This window comes from Anopheles stephensi, chromosome 3, assembly GCF_013141755.1.
Source record: "Anopheles stephensi strain Indian chromosome 3, UCI_ANSTEP_V1.0, whole genome shotgun sequence".
In the NCBI taxonomy this organism is placed as follows: Eukaryota; Metazoa; Arthropoda; class Insecta; order Diptera; family Culicidae; genus Anopheles; species Anopheles stephensi.
The window spans coordinates 24,710,213-24,726,806 of NC_050203.1; the positions used below are offsets into that span (position 1 = coordinate 24,710,213).

General features: G+C 42.3%; 1 protein-coding gene across 13 annotated transcripts in view; it reads right to left on the reverse strand.

Annotated features, from left to right (window-relative positions):
• LOC118511369 overlaps window positions 1-16,594 on the reverse strand; it is a 183,343-nt gene that overhangs the window by 82,504 nt on the left and 84,245 nt on the right. Inside the window, exon 1 of one of the 13 annotated variants that reach the window (XM_036054361.1) lies at window positions 4,488-4,965. The exons of the other annotated variants lie outside the window; for them this stretch is intronic. The gene's annotated coding sequence lies outside the window, so the exon portion shown is untranslated. Of the gene's footprint in view, window positions 1-4,487; window positions 4,966-16,594 lie in introns of those variants that run through there. 13 annotated transcript variants of the gene reach the window in all.

Here is a 16,594-nt window from a genome sequence, read left to right on the forward strand (position 1 = left end):
CGCACCTCAAAGAAGGTCTCTGGGTACGCTGGCTGACTGGGTCAGTGCAAAACATTGGGGGGGGCCCACTTCTTAACCCACGGCAAAAGGCAAACGCGCCAAATGGAGGCATTTTTTGAAATCGAAAGGAATTCGCTTTACCTTTGCCAGATGGGTCTGCCACCACGTTTTGGAGGTTGTCGGTCGGTGAGTGACGATAGTGAGAAATTAAATTATATTTATAACAGCCGTGCGTGCCTGGTCTGACCTAGTGGGTTCTGGACGGGGACGGGGCACAATAAGTTCGATTGTTGTTTTTCGCGATACCCATTTGGTACATACCTGAGGGTTGTTGTTTTTGTTTTGGGGAGAAAATGCCTGTGCATGGGTATGTGAAAACGGTTTTTTTTAACTGATCATGAACAACATGGAGCAGCTAACTGAACCTGAGGAGACGTAGGTCACGGTACCCAAAATCGACTTTGCATTTGCTCGATGAAATAGGGTTGGAAATGGCTTTTCTTGCTTAAATAAATAACATAGTGTTGAATTTTGAAGCAAATCACGTGTATTCAAATACTATTTTTAATAAGGCCCAAACTATCCAGTGCATTAACTGGAAGCATTCACTTGACTAAAATGAAAAGCCTTGTTCTTTATTTGATTGCTGAGATCGTGGTTACGTTCAAAACTGCTTAGTGTTTTAAGCATGGAATTGAATGAATTTAATAAAGTTAACAATAAAATATAATTTAGGTATTAATATTTATAGATTTTATAGTTTAAATATGGTTTTTAATATGTCCTAAGAACTGAAAAACACTGCTTCAATAGTTGTTCACAGTACTGCGAAATTGTTCGCTTTACTCCTCTTGAAAAATTAAATTAAATTTCCCTCCCTACATTAAAACAATAGCCTTGCCTATGCCAAACATTGGAAATATTCCAAACAAGCTTATTTTTATCACCAAAGCACCTAATTTTTTAACCAAATTATGCACGAAAAATCAAATCACCCAAAACTCAGCGTCACATAGTTTCCATGCCAGAAACAGAACACATCTCCACCTAATATCCCGATTGTCACATACTTGGAGCATATTTTTCTTTCCCGGCGAAAAACAGGCGTCCCGATAGCACGGTCCATTTATCGATAATAATAAATTCTAAATTCCTCCCTCGAACACACGCCCTCCGCTCACCACGTGGCCCATGCCGTTCGCTTCGAGGGAAATGATAATCTCATTCCATCGTGAGAAATCTGTTAAAATCCGACAAAAACCACAAATCACCAGCTAATCTACATAGAATAAATAAACAATTTTCTAATTTTCCGCCGTAACACCCTTGCCTCCTTTATCTCCCCCGCTCTGTCTCACTCTACAAAATCGTGATCTATTCGGCGCTTAGAATCACTTGCCTCCCCAAGGGTGAGTATGGCCATGGGTAGATGAAGTGAAAAATTTATTTTAATAGCAAATTTTCTTCCACCCTTGCAATCCCACGCCTCACACCCACCATTCGGTTCTAGCTCCTAACAAACTCGGTGCTTTATCAGTATTTGTTTGAATGTTTAACACCGAAATATACCATTCCACCACCCTCGATTCCCTCCCGACCTCCACTGTTCAATCAACAAAGCCTATTGCATAAATCGTTTACATTCCACCCGATGCGATCCGTTCTCTGCGTTTGCGATTCCTATAATGCTCCCAACATATGCGTTCTAGGGATTCATGATGTTGCGAGCGTACGACTCCTCACTCGCATTCTGTCCGTCCCACCGGACCTGAGAGCTTCAAACACGACGCACCACCATCCAATACCCAAACCCAGGCTATGGTTAGCCACTTAACTGGATTCTCAATTGTGGATTCCACCGCCGACCCCCATCGTGAAACGTTTGGTGCTGGTGGGAAACGGGTAGGTGCGAGAGTGTTTGGAAAATTTGGAAAATCCTCCCAAATAATATGTAAATATAAATCACTGAATTGTTTAGCACCAAAGTGCCTCGCAGCAAACAAGCACACGGGCCCGGTGTTGCAATCCACTTCGAAAGTGGAGGCGCCCAGTGGATGGTGATGATCAGTGGATGGAGGTGCCCGGTGGTTGGTGACGTTCAGTGAATGGAGGCGCCCAGTGTCCCACGATGCAATTGCAATCTATCTCAATGATAGAGATACACAAATTGAGTATGGGATCGCTGCATGCATGTCGTTTGATGTGTGCTGATGTGATGTTGGGGAAAAGAACTAATTTGTTTAACGTTTTTAGCATGAACCCATTCAAGAGATTTTTCGCAAGATAATCGAATAATTTGTAAAATTGCCTATTTAAATTTTGAACTTGGAATATTCTGTTACGTTCAAAGATCAATTATTTCTAAAGCTAAGAAAAATCAATCGTTTAAAAAGTCAAAGTTATCTAGACTGAAGCCTTTCAACGTCCATCCTCGTTCTCGAACCAACAGGGCACTGTAAAAGCATACGGGTCTCCCAATGACACTATCCCTCCTCGAAACACGATCGGAACATGGAATCTGCTGGATAAATATTTTGCCTCGTACCCCATGCTAAATTCAATTTCAATTTAAATATTCCAAATTTGATTCCACTCTCATTTGTCGATGCAAAACGGCGTACGGTACGAACGTCACAGTGGACCACCACACTCACACTGCACTATAATGCACTGACCAGAGGGACTCGATATGGGTTTGGCCATCTGTCTGATATCTGTGCGTACGTCGGCACAGGTCAGAAACACACGGGCACGGTGGGAAGGGTGGTGATAAATAGACCCATTTAAATGGCGCGAAACAAATCATCAACCCCACTGTGTTCTGGGGCGTTGATGATGGGAAAGGTTTGTTGTGCATACACATTTGACAAACTATTTAATTTGGCAACTATCGAAATTTCGTTACGAAGCCGACACACAATACACAAAGAGTACACAGGGAACACACACTAACACAAATTTCACAACACTAGTTAGGCAGTCAGTCAAGCAACACCATATCACTGGGGATTCCTCTGATGCGAATTTTGGGAAACAGAGTGTACCAACAAAAAATAAAGAATCCTGTATCATCTGTTTGCACCATAACTAAATATTTTAAATCGTACACCACCCAATTTGACAGTATACATTCTAGCAATTAGTTTCTCGTTTACTGCTGCTGCACCTCCCGGACGTAATCATCGACCTGGGGCTGGTTCACAAATCGACCAGAACGGAACTAGCGCTCCACGAAATGATAAATTGGATCAATTGTTGTGTAGAGGGAATGTGTTAATAGATTTTCCCCCTGATGTTTGTTCACCAGTCCAAACGCGTCTCCGGAAACTCCCAACACTAACCGATGCACATGCATGCAACGTACTCGATTTCATTGACTTCCCTGCCAATCCTGGGTTTGGGGTTTTTTGGGAGGGTGTGTGCCTTTCCCCTGGCAAGGAAATTCGGTTACCGGATCGGATGATTTGGGGAAAATTGTTTGCGGTAGAAATAAATTTGCGTGAATATTAGGTGGCGTACCAGATCGGTGGTACCGAACATTTGGTTGATTCTTTAACCAAATGCATGCAATCGGTAAACCATTCAATTTCGGGATGGTTCGGGATGATCCGATCCGGACATGCTAATGAGCCCCAGTTGGGTGGGAAAGGAATTGAATCCCACGATCGAAAGCAGTGGGGAATTGAACTGCAACCAGTTTTAGGGACAGTTTGGCAATGCATATTCCATTAACTGTGGACAAGTGTGAACAAGTAGCACTAATGAAGAGATCGTGATTTAACAATTAAGATTTTCTTCTCTTGGTTTTGTTCAAAAACAATTACTAACACAAAAAAACTGTTTCATCAGACACATGTTTAACCGGAATCAAATGAAGCACAATATTTTGCTTAATCTAATATATCAGGTGTATTATTTACTAACTTGTGCAAAATATTTCTTACACAATATGAAACAAGTGCCTTTCGTCAATGATTCACAGCTTTAAACTATTGTTTTTGAGGTTGATGTGATTTTAAAGACCCAAAGCCACTATCAACCATAAACCAAACCACTAACCATAAACCAAAGTTCCACTATCGTTAAGTGAAGAGAACTTCAGAAATGTGACATGCATCTCAACTGATCGCCAAACTAATCCCAACCAAGGAATCGTTCCATTCTTTTAAAAGGTCTCAAAAGCATCCATCAAGATACGGTTAACATTTTCCTGCTCTAAGCGCAAATTTAAGTCTCCCAAGATCCTGGATGGTTAACATTTGTCTTTGCAAGCCTTGATTAATGAGACTTCCTTCAAGAATGGTCTATTAAGTCTTTCTCGGTGATACCTTTCGTATTTTCTTTTCAATCATTTTGTTCAAAGATTTCTTCAAATTTGACCGTCAGAAACTGTTCTAAAGCGTAAGCGAACGACCAACTCATTATTTCTCCTTTCAGCAACATTTCTTTCTACCACACTTACAACCATTTCGAGACAAAGATTTTACCCATTTTAGATGATATTCGAACACTTTCACTCTGATATACGGTTAAGGTTTGTTCTTCTATTTGGTAACAACTTTTTTTCGAAAACGACCCACATTCCAAGGAGGTTTCCTTTCATCACCATAAAGCCACACAATAATACTGACGTTTCTCGTTCGATTTTTTTTCGAGATTCTCTCAAACTAAAGTTTTCCAGAGATTGCACTCTAATTCATACAGCTTTATGTTGTATGACTTTCCTTTCTTCCCGTCTAGCTTAAGGGCTCATTAGCGACAGCGAGTTTACACGACATTCAAACGTGGAAAATCAATGTAACCACATTTAGAGCACGGAAATACACCGACGTTCTACTATTTTGCACGACACCAACTTTACACACACACACACGAACACGACACAGAGACACACACACACACACGAGGAACCGATCAAATCGAACCAAAGGGTCTCTCTCTCACTCGGTAAATAACCAAATACATCGAGATATTTAAAGATGTTAGCTACTACCGTAAGCTTGTATTTGGTTAATGTTGCATTCTGTTCAAAGCACAGAGCAGTTTTTCCCTGGCACACATCTATATCTTCCGGGAGCGTTTTAGATACAGTTAGAGGTCACTGTGGTCGAAGAATTGCTCCATATTTTCACGACCTCATGCAAGATGCAAATTCAAGGACACAGGTGCCCTTTCGCATATGCAATAATTTTCGATTTCATACACCTTCTTGGGGCACCTTGTTTCGGCAAAGTTTCAGGGTGCTCTCTTCCCGAGGACCCTTCCGGCACCGCTGTCCTTCCTGGGACCCAGGGATGGAGGGCGAATTTTTCGCCCAAGGATTTACTGCCTCCCACAGGACATTTACAGCCGATATACACATGGACACACACGCGATCAGCACACGGACACTAGACGACGAGGTACACGTACACAAAAACACACGGACACACGGACACACGGACACACAGAGAGAGTGAGAGAGAGAGAGAGCGGGAGAGTGAGAGAGAGCGGGTGTGTGTGTTGTGGATAGAGACGCGAGGAGAAAAACTAAGGGTTGGGCGAACACACGGCGTACGCTCCAGGCGTTCAATAGCTTCCTATCCCGGCGGAAGGATAAACGGCACTGAAAGTAACGGGTTGACCCACCGTTGGCAAAAGCCCAGTTTCTCGCCAGCCCGAGCATTCCGATTCCCGAAATTCCAGCGTAACCAGCGAGTGAAGTCACGCAAGACTCCGGCCGGTGGGAAATCCTGGCAAAGGCAAACGGGGTTGCGAGGTAGGCCGATTTCGGTTGGGAAAACAAGGCACAAAGTATAGTGCTTTTGGGTGCTTTACGAGAAAATTGCTTGGTGCAGAGTGAGATAAGCGTACAATCGAAATGCTAGCAAAGGATCGGCTGTGTTTCCTTCCATTAAGGATAATTGTATACCCCTCAAACGGCAGCGATAAAAGAAGGCGAAACGAGATGAGAGTATGGTTCGTCCTATCCATGTTGCCTTAAAAACAAAGGTGCGAGTGAGTAGACCATCTCGATTGCTACCATGTGGAAAACCGTGCTTCCGAACAGGAGATCGGCTAACAAAAAATGTAAAACGAAGCATTCAGCTGTTTTGTTGTGGTTTTTCCTTTTTCCCGAATCCGAAACTCTCGTGCAGGTTCGGGGCGTTCGTCTATTTCGGTCGGCGGACCGACCGTTCGGCTCCATATTCGGGTTGTATCCTTTCGTCGATTTTCTTACCGGCACCGGTCGTCCTTGCAAAGCATATTTCCCTTCATTCAAGCGCTTGTGTGCAAGCTTTGCAAGGAAAATCGAGCAAAGTGGTATGCAATCGTTGGAACGTACATCGATTTGAATATTCGAGCGAAGAAATTTGGCTCGCGGTAAGGAGGTGGAAAGTGAGACCCGAAAGAACGAAGCTGATGCCCAGTGCAGAATGGTGGGAGATTTACGTGACGACACAGGCAACGAAAGCGTTGCTGCCGTGTCGTGTGCCAAGAAACGTGTTTCTGTTTTTCTATGCTGTTCTTGTCTTTTGGAACAGTGAAACGTATGATTTCAGATAAATAAAGAAAAGGGAATTCAATAGAAGTTTCTAGCACCGTTGCAAAGATAATAGCAAAATAATTTATAAAAATGCTTAATAGAAGAATGTCACTGTTGATTTTTGTTTTATTTAAGAAAGAAATCCTAAATTGATAAAATTTAAAGAGCAAACTTAACTTCCAAATCGTATATATTTTCCAATTTTCCATACTAAATTATAAAGAGCGCTGTTTCACTCTACAATTGTGTAAAATTTTCATATTTTTGTATTTGTTTTCGAATGATTTTCACTACAATATATCAGTTACAGATTCAGCTTCACATAGTATGTAATTAATCAATGACGGTTGGAATAACAAGTCCCAAAACACGTGTTTAACAGAAAACCAAACCAGTCACTTTCATAGAAGCCTCCACGAAAATACTAGAGTTTAGCTGTTTACAACATTTCACAAGCAATGCTATACCAGCTATAACTTTCAAGACATAATAATACATTAAAAATTAAAAAAATGTGTAACAACGATCGTAAACTGAAAAGTAAATGGTAGTATATTGATGAATCTGAATAGTAAATGAACAGAAAATTTAGGCCTTTGTAGCTTATATAATGCAGAAAGTTGCGTCACGGTGGTAGATACGATCTCGCGTCGCTGGTTTTCACGTGGCAGGTTCAAATCTCATCAAAACCGTTCCCCCGTAGTGCGAACTGACCATCCATCGTGGTATCATTAAGTCTAGTAAGCCAACAATGGCAAGCATGACCTAAGAGTTCGTTAGGATAAAAAAATCCCGTCAATGTAGTTGCATATTTAATATCAAATCTCTATTTGAACTGATAAAATTTAATCTCTCTCTCTAATTTATATCGCAAGTTAGTCGTCCGGATGATCAAACGACCTGGCAGTTCTTCAGAAACGTCGATCTTTACAGAGACGGGCCAGATATCGAATGCTGTTCGGATGGTCTCCCGTTTCAAGAACGAACTCAAAGATACCAGAAATGACAAGTAAAACCTTTAAATGGTTGAAGTACTACACCAGCAAGCTATTGTTTTCAACACTTAAAGTATTGAACATAAGTATGATACAAATACTGTTACTCAAGAGACATTTTTCACGTCTACGAATACGTCTGGACAAAATTCTGCCATAAAATATGATCAATGTAAATGATTTCTACTCTCACTCCCACTCACCAAACCTCATCATCCCCCTTCTCACCGACTGGTTCATCAAAAGATTGTCCACGAAAATCCTCATCACCTTTTCAAGCCGATCCATTATTCACGATAAGCTCCCAGCTAAAGCTCTACCCATCAGAACACACTGCACTTGATCGAATAATCCCTTGCCGGCTTCCGTGTGTCAGCTTTCCGAGCTTCCCAGCCCACTGCTTCATCGGTAACATCTCCCGAAACCAATCAATGACAGTAACTGTGCCAAGTAGACCAATTGGCACCTTCAGCTGCACGATTCATCATACGTGTCACTCAATTAGCCAGTAATCCGGTTTTCCAGCTACAAAACCAACGCACGTTATCCACCATAGATCTCCCTTCCTCGTCCCTTCTTTTCTGGACACAGCCGGACCATCCGATAAACCGGTCGAAATAAGTAAACTTTGTCGCTCTTAAGCTCACCTACACCCTCCACAACCCGGCTTCGAAAACCAAAAAGCAGATACTTTATGACACGGAATTACCACACAGGGCTGATGATAGAACTGGGGTAGCACGATGGGAAAGCGACCAAAGGGAATGGGCAGTATTAATGTTCCCATCGTGTCGAAGGTGTTGCCTCCGGTGTTGTTTCAGCGTCCGGTCCCTTTCCCACATCTTATTCCCATCGTAATAAATTATCAATGACTTCGTGTCGCGTCGCTTCCCACAACCCCAAAACGCAGCCGCACAGCGCCCGGCGATTGCTTCAAGTACGAGGCGCGACGGGCTCCAATTTCGATCATAAATCATAAACACGAGCGCGGGTGGCACAAGACGACGCACCGGTGCGTGGTGCGGACGGGCGGTGCGAAGTTTGTTAGTGGAGCAATTTCCTCGAATTATCCCTTCATCAGTGTGCGATAATTTGATTATTGTTGCAGAGATTTACGCGAATCGGCTGTCGAACCGAATCGCGTGGTTCGAATGTGATTTGCGAATGCGACAGCCGAGCTAGCTGCCATTGATGCGATTATGATTTTTATTTCCAACGCTGCTCACTTTCGCTGCAGGTGAGTCATTTGCGAGTATGCATAAATCAAGCGCTCGGAAAGGCGGAAAGGTTCAATCGCAAAGCTTTGCACGTCCGAATATCTTCTTGATGCATGAAAAAAAGAAAAACAGCAGACGAAGTAAAATCAAATAACCAGCATCGAATGAGCAACACAGCACAGGCTTCGCTTCATTATAAATCCTCACTATAATACGAACTTTGATTGATAAATTGATTGGCGAGCCGGGTTTGCGAATGGAATTTACAAGTAGCAGCTTATCGACCAACTTGCAAAACTTGTTGAAAATATAGTCAAAAAAAAGGAAAGCGCGAAAGCCCAACAACCTTTTTGCTCCCAAACAACGGCTCATTATGATATGAATTTTATTACAAAATTCTCCAACAAGCCTCATTATTTCAACTCGCTCAACCATGGAGCCGGCACTGAAGACCAGCCAGCAAAACCGAGACACGCTTCGAGCTATTCGCCCCAAAGTTATTTGAACCTACCCTTGACTGACCGCTCCCAAAATCCGAGAGTATGCTAATAATGAGACGCACCGTGGCTTTTTGGCGAAAACTTCCCCGTTGAAGCGTAGCGCGGCTTGTTGGACTGGGTGGGAAAAACTTTCGGCCACAATATACACTAAATTATTTGTTTGGCTTATTTTAAAAGCCTCATTTCCAGCCCCACTCTCTCTCTCTCTCTCTCTCTCTCATCGTTTCCTGCAACAAAACTTCACAATGGTAAAGCTCGACGTCCTGTTACCGGCAGGATGTTGTCTACCAGTGGCGTCTGCCGTGGAGCATACCCTCACAGCTACAAACCTCAACAAACGCATGTCCATGAGACGGATGCCATCGTTCTTCCGGGTTGAATGGTTGAAATAAATTAAATTTGTTGCTTCTCGGCTGTTAGGCTGCACCCCAACGCTGCTTAGTTTAGTATCGAGAAACCCCGCTCGGATAGCAACAATCGTCTGGTGTTTCCGCCACGCAGGCCACCCTTCCGTCCGACGCCAAAACATTCCGAAATAATCTCGTGTAAAACGAGCTAATAATAAGGCTGAAGGATGTTAATTGAAACCGCGGTTCAGTTGCAGACCTTCGGTACAAACTTTCAGCCGATGCCACCGCTGACTGATTTGTTGCTCGCTCAGTTGACTTTCTGCCAACTTAAGTTCTACCGAATGGGTGCGTTTTTCAGTGAACCAGACATGCTTCCTAGCATGTTTTTCGATGGCGTGTGACAGTTTGGGTAGAATATCTTTCACTCAGTCACACCGACCTGCTTACTACTGCACCTAACCTAACTTTAAGCCACCGTCTCAGGCTTTCTAAAACCCTTTCCCAAACATCCCGCCACCAACAGTCATTTGTGTCAGCGAAACGCTCGGAACATTTTTCATTTCCGGCTCGGCTGATCCTGTCTGGGCATAATTCGTGACAAACAGCCAAACACTTGTCACCCGCAGAACGTCAACCACCGTGAGTCAACGGTACCGAAATTGTTGCTATCACCAAAAAGACACACAGCATTTTGTCCGCACGCGGGTAGCAAAACCTTGAAACTTATGGTGCAGTTTATGGTGGCTTATCAAAGCCGTGATCGTTTTGCTCGGCCAAGATAAGCCAAGTGGCTACGGTTTCGCCGGCAGATAATTACTATCGGTCATTTATGAAAGGTGTGCGGGTAACAACTGGACATCGTGTGCTGTGCTGTATGTGGATCGCGGTTTTCTTGGTGTGAACTTTGGGAGAACTGTGTGTGTGTATGTGTTGGGTGAATGTCACTGAAGGCCGTTGGATGAATTTTACGTCGCAATCAAGCGCTCAAAAGATGGAGATGAGTGCAGGAGATTTTTGAAAAATAAAATGAGCAATTATTGACAATGTAATAGGTGACTCGTACGATTCATACTAAGATTTTTTTTGTTTTTTGTCATACTTGGTGGATGGTAGTCTTTCGTCTTAGGCACTACAACCTTGAGAATGTTGGTCTGTCATTTCTGGCTTTCTGTGCCTTGGTGATAAGCATAGATCGATAGACAGTCCTACGTACGGGAAGGCGGTCTGGATGGGATTTGAACCGCAGGCCTGTCGTTTGAAGACTAGAGCCGCTGTCACATAGGCTGCCAAAACGCCTGCAGTGTCCTGCCTTTTCTAGCTAGCTGGATAGCCAGCCAATCCTGCGTACGAGGAGGCAGTCAGGATTGAATATGCTCCCTGATCATGCTCTGTCTCAACACCGTTGTCACAGCTAAAGATATTTATCAAACACCTTCTTTAAAATTACTACCTAGGTTCCTGATAGTCTAGTCTAGTAAATCTTCTTTTTCTACTTCCTTGGCACTACAACCTAGGGAAGTCTCAGCCTGCCATTTCTGACTTTTTGTGACTTAAATTTATCTGAAGTAAAGTAGTCATCCGTTATCGCCTCAGCCGCCGGACCGCCCCATTGCTTCTATCCTACAAATACATACTATCAAATGATAAGCTCTCACTTGCTCACCAAAAGAACTTTTTAAATTAGGTTTAACCTATAAACTCCATTAAGGAAATCTAGAGTAACTAAACAACAATTTTTAAAAGCCTTAAATACTAACCAATAGCTGTTTATTTCAAGTTCGTAACGCTTAGTACTAAATGCTAAACTCAAACATATTGCACTATATTTACGCCTCAGATTTACGCCACAAGGTAGGCAAGGTGCACTACTTCAGTAGCAAAATGCCTAAGTAGGGTATAGTTTTTTTCTTAACCAAGCCTGTTAAATGTACGCTGGTCTAATAGCGAATACAGCTATAAGATATATCATTAAAGCTATCGATAAAGCTGAGCAAGATATAATTATTTGGACACAACGTCAATAAGTAGAGCCATTAATTCATTCAAAACTCTCTTAAACGCAACTGACATCATTCATATTATTCATAAGCTCTCACAAGCTTTAAGTATGTATTAGCGAAACAAGGCAATCCTTATTCTGAAACAAATATTACAAAGTCCAGTCCAGCCTAATGTGTCATGGTTTATTTTCTCATCCAAGGCAAGACTCTTCATCGTTTGCCTCTTACCATCCACGCCAAATATCCCACTTCAAAGAGATAAATGGCAACATACTTGACTTTTTCTTTATTCTTCATTATCTGCCACATGCCAGTAAGAGACTTGCCCAGTACTTCTGCACAACACACACGCACACAATCCAACGCGCTGTGTACCACTGCTTATCTCCTGCGGTGTTAATGCCGAGCATCAAACGTAATGAATTCGTATTGCTTCGACGTTAATGGTGGCACATATTTTGTAGCCCGGACACACTAGCGCCCATCACTGTACAGAGGACTGCTGTGTTTGGGAGAGTGTATGTGTGTATTGGGGGGTCTAGTTGATTTTTATGAGTACAAGATTTGACGGCTTTTACGAGTGGCAGGTTCCCGACCGTGAACAGCAGGACCGTGCCGTACCTTCGCGCGAACAGCCATTTGTTTGCTAGTCCGTGTGCATTATTTTATTTGTCACACGTGCGTTTTGAGTGAGAGAGAAAACAACCCTCCATCCCAAAAAACGAGGTGAGTTAGAAACAAATATTACACCTTTGTGCAAACAGTCCGTTTGTTCGGTGCTGGGTTTGACAGGGTGCTTGTGGGAAGGTACATTCGCGCGCACAGCATAATTCTTTTATGATATCAAATTAAACGCCACCAACTCGTAACGGGCGCGTCCGCACACGTAGTTCGGCTAACCCGCTGGCCGAACGACCACTCGGGGACAAATTTTAATGGACGTAATGTCACTAACAAGGTCATTAAATCTTTTCAGTGAGTTCCCCAGCTCGTAGTTCTTCGCGTTGGTGGTTCAGTTGGGGACGCGTTTTTAGTTTGTCGCTTAGATTATTCATCAACTTTGATGGTTTTATTTCAACCTTCGTTAATATTTAACGGCCAAAGAACTGCTCAAAAATTCTAATCGTTTTAGGGAAGGAATCGCCCCTGGAATGGCTTCAAGTTTTCTCCATTCTTTTTAACATTCTGTTTAGTTTGCCACCTGAGGAACAAAACCACAGATTATAAAACAACCACCGATCCCTTATCTAATATCAACAAACATTGGCGCCACAGATTGTGAACCCTCGTTGCGCCCCAGAAAACCCATCCATTAGTCCCACCTTTTAACCCGTTTTTCTACTGGTTTGTGCTGGGTTGCAACCCAACCAACCCAAACGTAGGGGATAACCAAAAAAAAAGCCAACACTTCTCGCTCATTGGGCAAATGCTTTATTGTACCTCCAAGTAACGGTCTCTTGCTGGCTCTTATGAAATATTTACTACCATCAACATAAAAATTAGATGCGCGAAAGATCGGCCGCAAAAAAAAGCCTCCCCTCACACACACAAAACAGATGAAGGGATTGAAGTTTGGCCGGATGAAAAATCGTTGGCCAAAAATCGCGAGATTGCGGTCAGCCCAATCCGCCCACTGTTACCGCCGGGCGTCGAAAGTGGCCTCCGTTGGCTAATTTATTTCCCGGTAATGGTTCCGGTTATAATAAACGACCGACAATTAGTGGTAAAAAGTAGAGCGCCACGCGCTCGCCGAACGTTACCTGCCAGAGGTTAGAAAAAAAAGGGTTAGCTCCACCGAGGGTTTAGTACGCTGGTGGTACAAAGCATAATAAAAATCACACACCACATAGGCAAAACAGCCCCAAATCAATGATTTAGTACGCTTTGTAACACGCACTGACTATTTAGCAGGCAGGTTCAAACATATCACAAGGGATGGTTTTTTTTTTGTTTTTTTTTATCATTCACCACAATCCCTCGTTGTGATTTGGATCTGATAGGGGTTGGAAATTAATTTGTTTGTTACCTGACACTAGCCGTGATAACGGAGAGGCAGTTCAGGCCCACTGCTCCTAGCCCTCTTTGTTTCGGGGAGCAGGAAATGGTCGATCGGTTGGTGATTAATTGGCATGAAATGCTCTGGTTGGCATTAGGTGATTAAATTGTATCTGATTGAACGATAATGTGCTGTTAGTTTAATGACTGTTAGCTAACTGTGGTCTAAACGATACCAGTTCGGCTGCTAACATGTTCTTTGTGCTTATCTTGTTAAATATGGTTTGTGACTAAACCTTTCGTTTGAATTATTTGTTGTGTTTCTTTTTAATTACTCACCTGCTTTATTGCATTTTTTTTATATTTTTGGTGGTAATTTCAATAAAAACGCACTCACCTGTAATGAGAAAAGAAACAATGCATAAGCTCTTTGCAATGGGAAATAATTGCATGTACTGAAACATTTTACTGATTAATTTAGTACAATCGATAACTTTTACCAGGGAAGCACAAAGGGCATGGAGAATATATATGTTAGTTCTTCAATTAAAAAGTTTCTTTATGATTATTTATGTTCATAGCCGTCTAACTAGAAATATAAATAGGAATTAAACCGATAGAGTCTTTTGGGACTCATTCTGAATGACCAATTGAATTTTGGGAGAATTATTGAATATCGTAAAGACATGATTCAAAATATTAAATTAACAACGTCTTAATATTGATGGTGTTTCATTTTTTGAATTGTTTGTACGTATCATAAGCTATTGATAGCAGTTTAAGCCTCATTTAGTAGATAGCCATTCAGTGGGTTTGGTAATATTTATTTGCCTAATCAGAGACCCAAACAATTTCAAATCATCTTTAAAATTTCACAAGTTTTAAAGGTCAACCTTCATCACTGCCCCTAGTAACTTCCAACTAAATCCATCTCTCTACACAACCAACAACCTCCTGGCAAGCGTTAAAGTGCAATCAATTCGATAGCATCCGGCGTTTGCGTTCCCATCACCCGGCACGCTTAACCTTAGCACAAAACCGAGCGCGATCCTTTCTCGGGTGCAAAAAAAGCTGAAAAATAACCTCGTCAACTCACTCACCAAACGTACGTACCGGGTAGTACGATATTCATGAGAGCATATTTATCCACCACCAGCTTCTTTCCTGGCGCTCAAGCAATATCCCGTCCCAAAAGCCGTTATCACAAATCATATTTTGCCTGTCGTACGAGTCGACCCGATCGACAACTCCTCACGCTTATTCCAGAACCACCCCAGAACAAACAACAGCACCGGTACCAAAAAGAGCGAGAGAACAAAAAAAAACAAGCGTAAGAAACGAATCACTCTTTTTAACTTCCAACCGCCGTTCGCCGTCTCCGGAACAGAAATGGTCCGTTCAAACTTGGAAGAATCATCAGTAGCATATGTTTCGGCGTGGTAGCTATAAAACGGCAGACAGTCCACCGGGTAGAGAAAGGTCAAAAGTTTCCACAACCCGAAAGAAGAAACTAGAAGTCGTAAACTTTTGAAACTGATAAAATAAATTTGCTTCCTTCCGGGAGCGTGCGTACTTCGGCGTCCTGTTCGACGTAACCACGCGTTCAATCGTACGCCGGAAGCGTACCATATTTTTTGACGACGTCAACGTGTTTTTATAGCTGATCCGATCCGCCGTTGAACTGCTTCTCGCAACCTTAACCACCTCTGAATCAATCTCGGTTGTAACGCAATCAATACGCATTATGTTTGAGATGTGTGTTGTTGGGCTAAGAGCAACAGAACCCAATCGAACGCGAAACGTGCTGTTTTTTTTTAACATTTTCTTATGTTATTCACATCACTGTGATGTAAAGTAAAATTCGTACAAAATAAATTTTATTGTTTATTCTTTTCCTTATAACAAAATTCTAGACTGGCCCTCATTCTCTCTTTATTTGGCCTTCCTCACACAAATTATCTTAATGATGGTTTCACGAAATTAACCGCATAAAATGCAAATCGCCCCCTTCAAAACATTTCTTCCATGTTTGCTTAGCACATACACACACACACACGCAATTCCTACACACAAAAACCGTCTTCTGAAGCAGATAAAAGTGGATAAAAATTTTCATAGAAACCTCATAAAAACAGGTCAACAACCAAGAAAGGCATGAGGGCAAAAACCCTCCAAGAAGACAATTCGTTTTATTGCACGACATCCTCCGACTGGAAGCTACATTACTCCCACCGGCTCTCCCCCTCCACACATTTGACTGAAAAGTTTTGTGTCAATATTCTTTCCGAACTTCCGGATCCTTTGTACACATCGCCCTCACAGTGCTGGGTTCTTCCTTGGCAGAAAGCAACAGCAACAAAAAAAAGACGCCAATTGACAAACAGGGTGATTTTTCGAAGGGCGAAGGGCGGACTGCTTTCCTTTTCCAATCGAATGCCATTATTAACAAACGCGTTAACACATAAAGTTTATCATCATTGTCTGGCCACAACTGGTCACGAAAACAAAACGCCTAACTTTTTATCAAGTTATTAAAAGGTTTCCGGTTCGCGGCCGGCGCCCATTTGCTTTCCGGGGCGCAGTACGATGACATAAAAGGATAGACTTTATGGCTTTATCGGAAGCAGTGTGTATTGTGCGGTTTTGTGCCCGGTAGCGTCCCGGAGGGTCCGGTAGAATTTAACACCCAGTTTAACGAGCTTGTTGACAGTAAAGATAATTTAAAATGCACTCCACGTACATAAATATTTGACTCCAGGAAGGCGTCACGATTGGAGAACATATTTAGAGTTGATGTTTTAAAATATTTTTTATTTATCCTTGAAGGTATTAAAACCAATTCTTGAAATACTGAGCAGTTATTTGTCGCTATACACATATGAGATGAAAAACATGTAGTACATACATCTTTCAGTTCATGTTTTCCATGGTCTTCTTAACTTCATCAGACAAAGCCCGCTCAAAATTGCATTCCAAACAATTTCCATCGTAAAACTTTCAACCTACAAAAA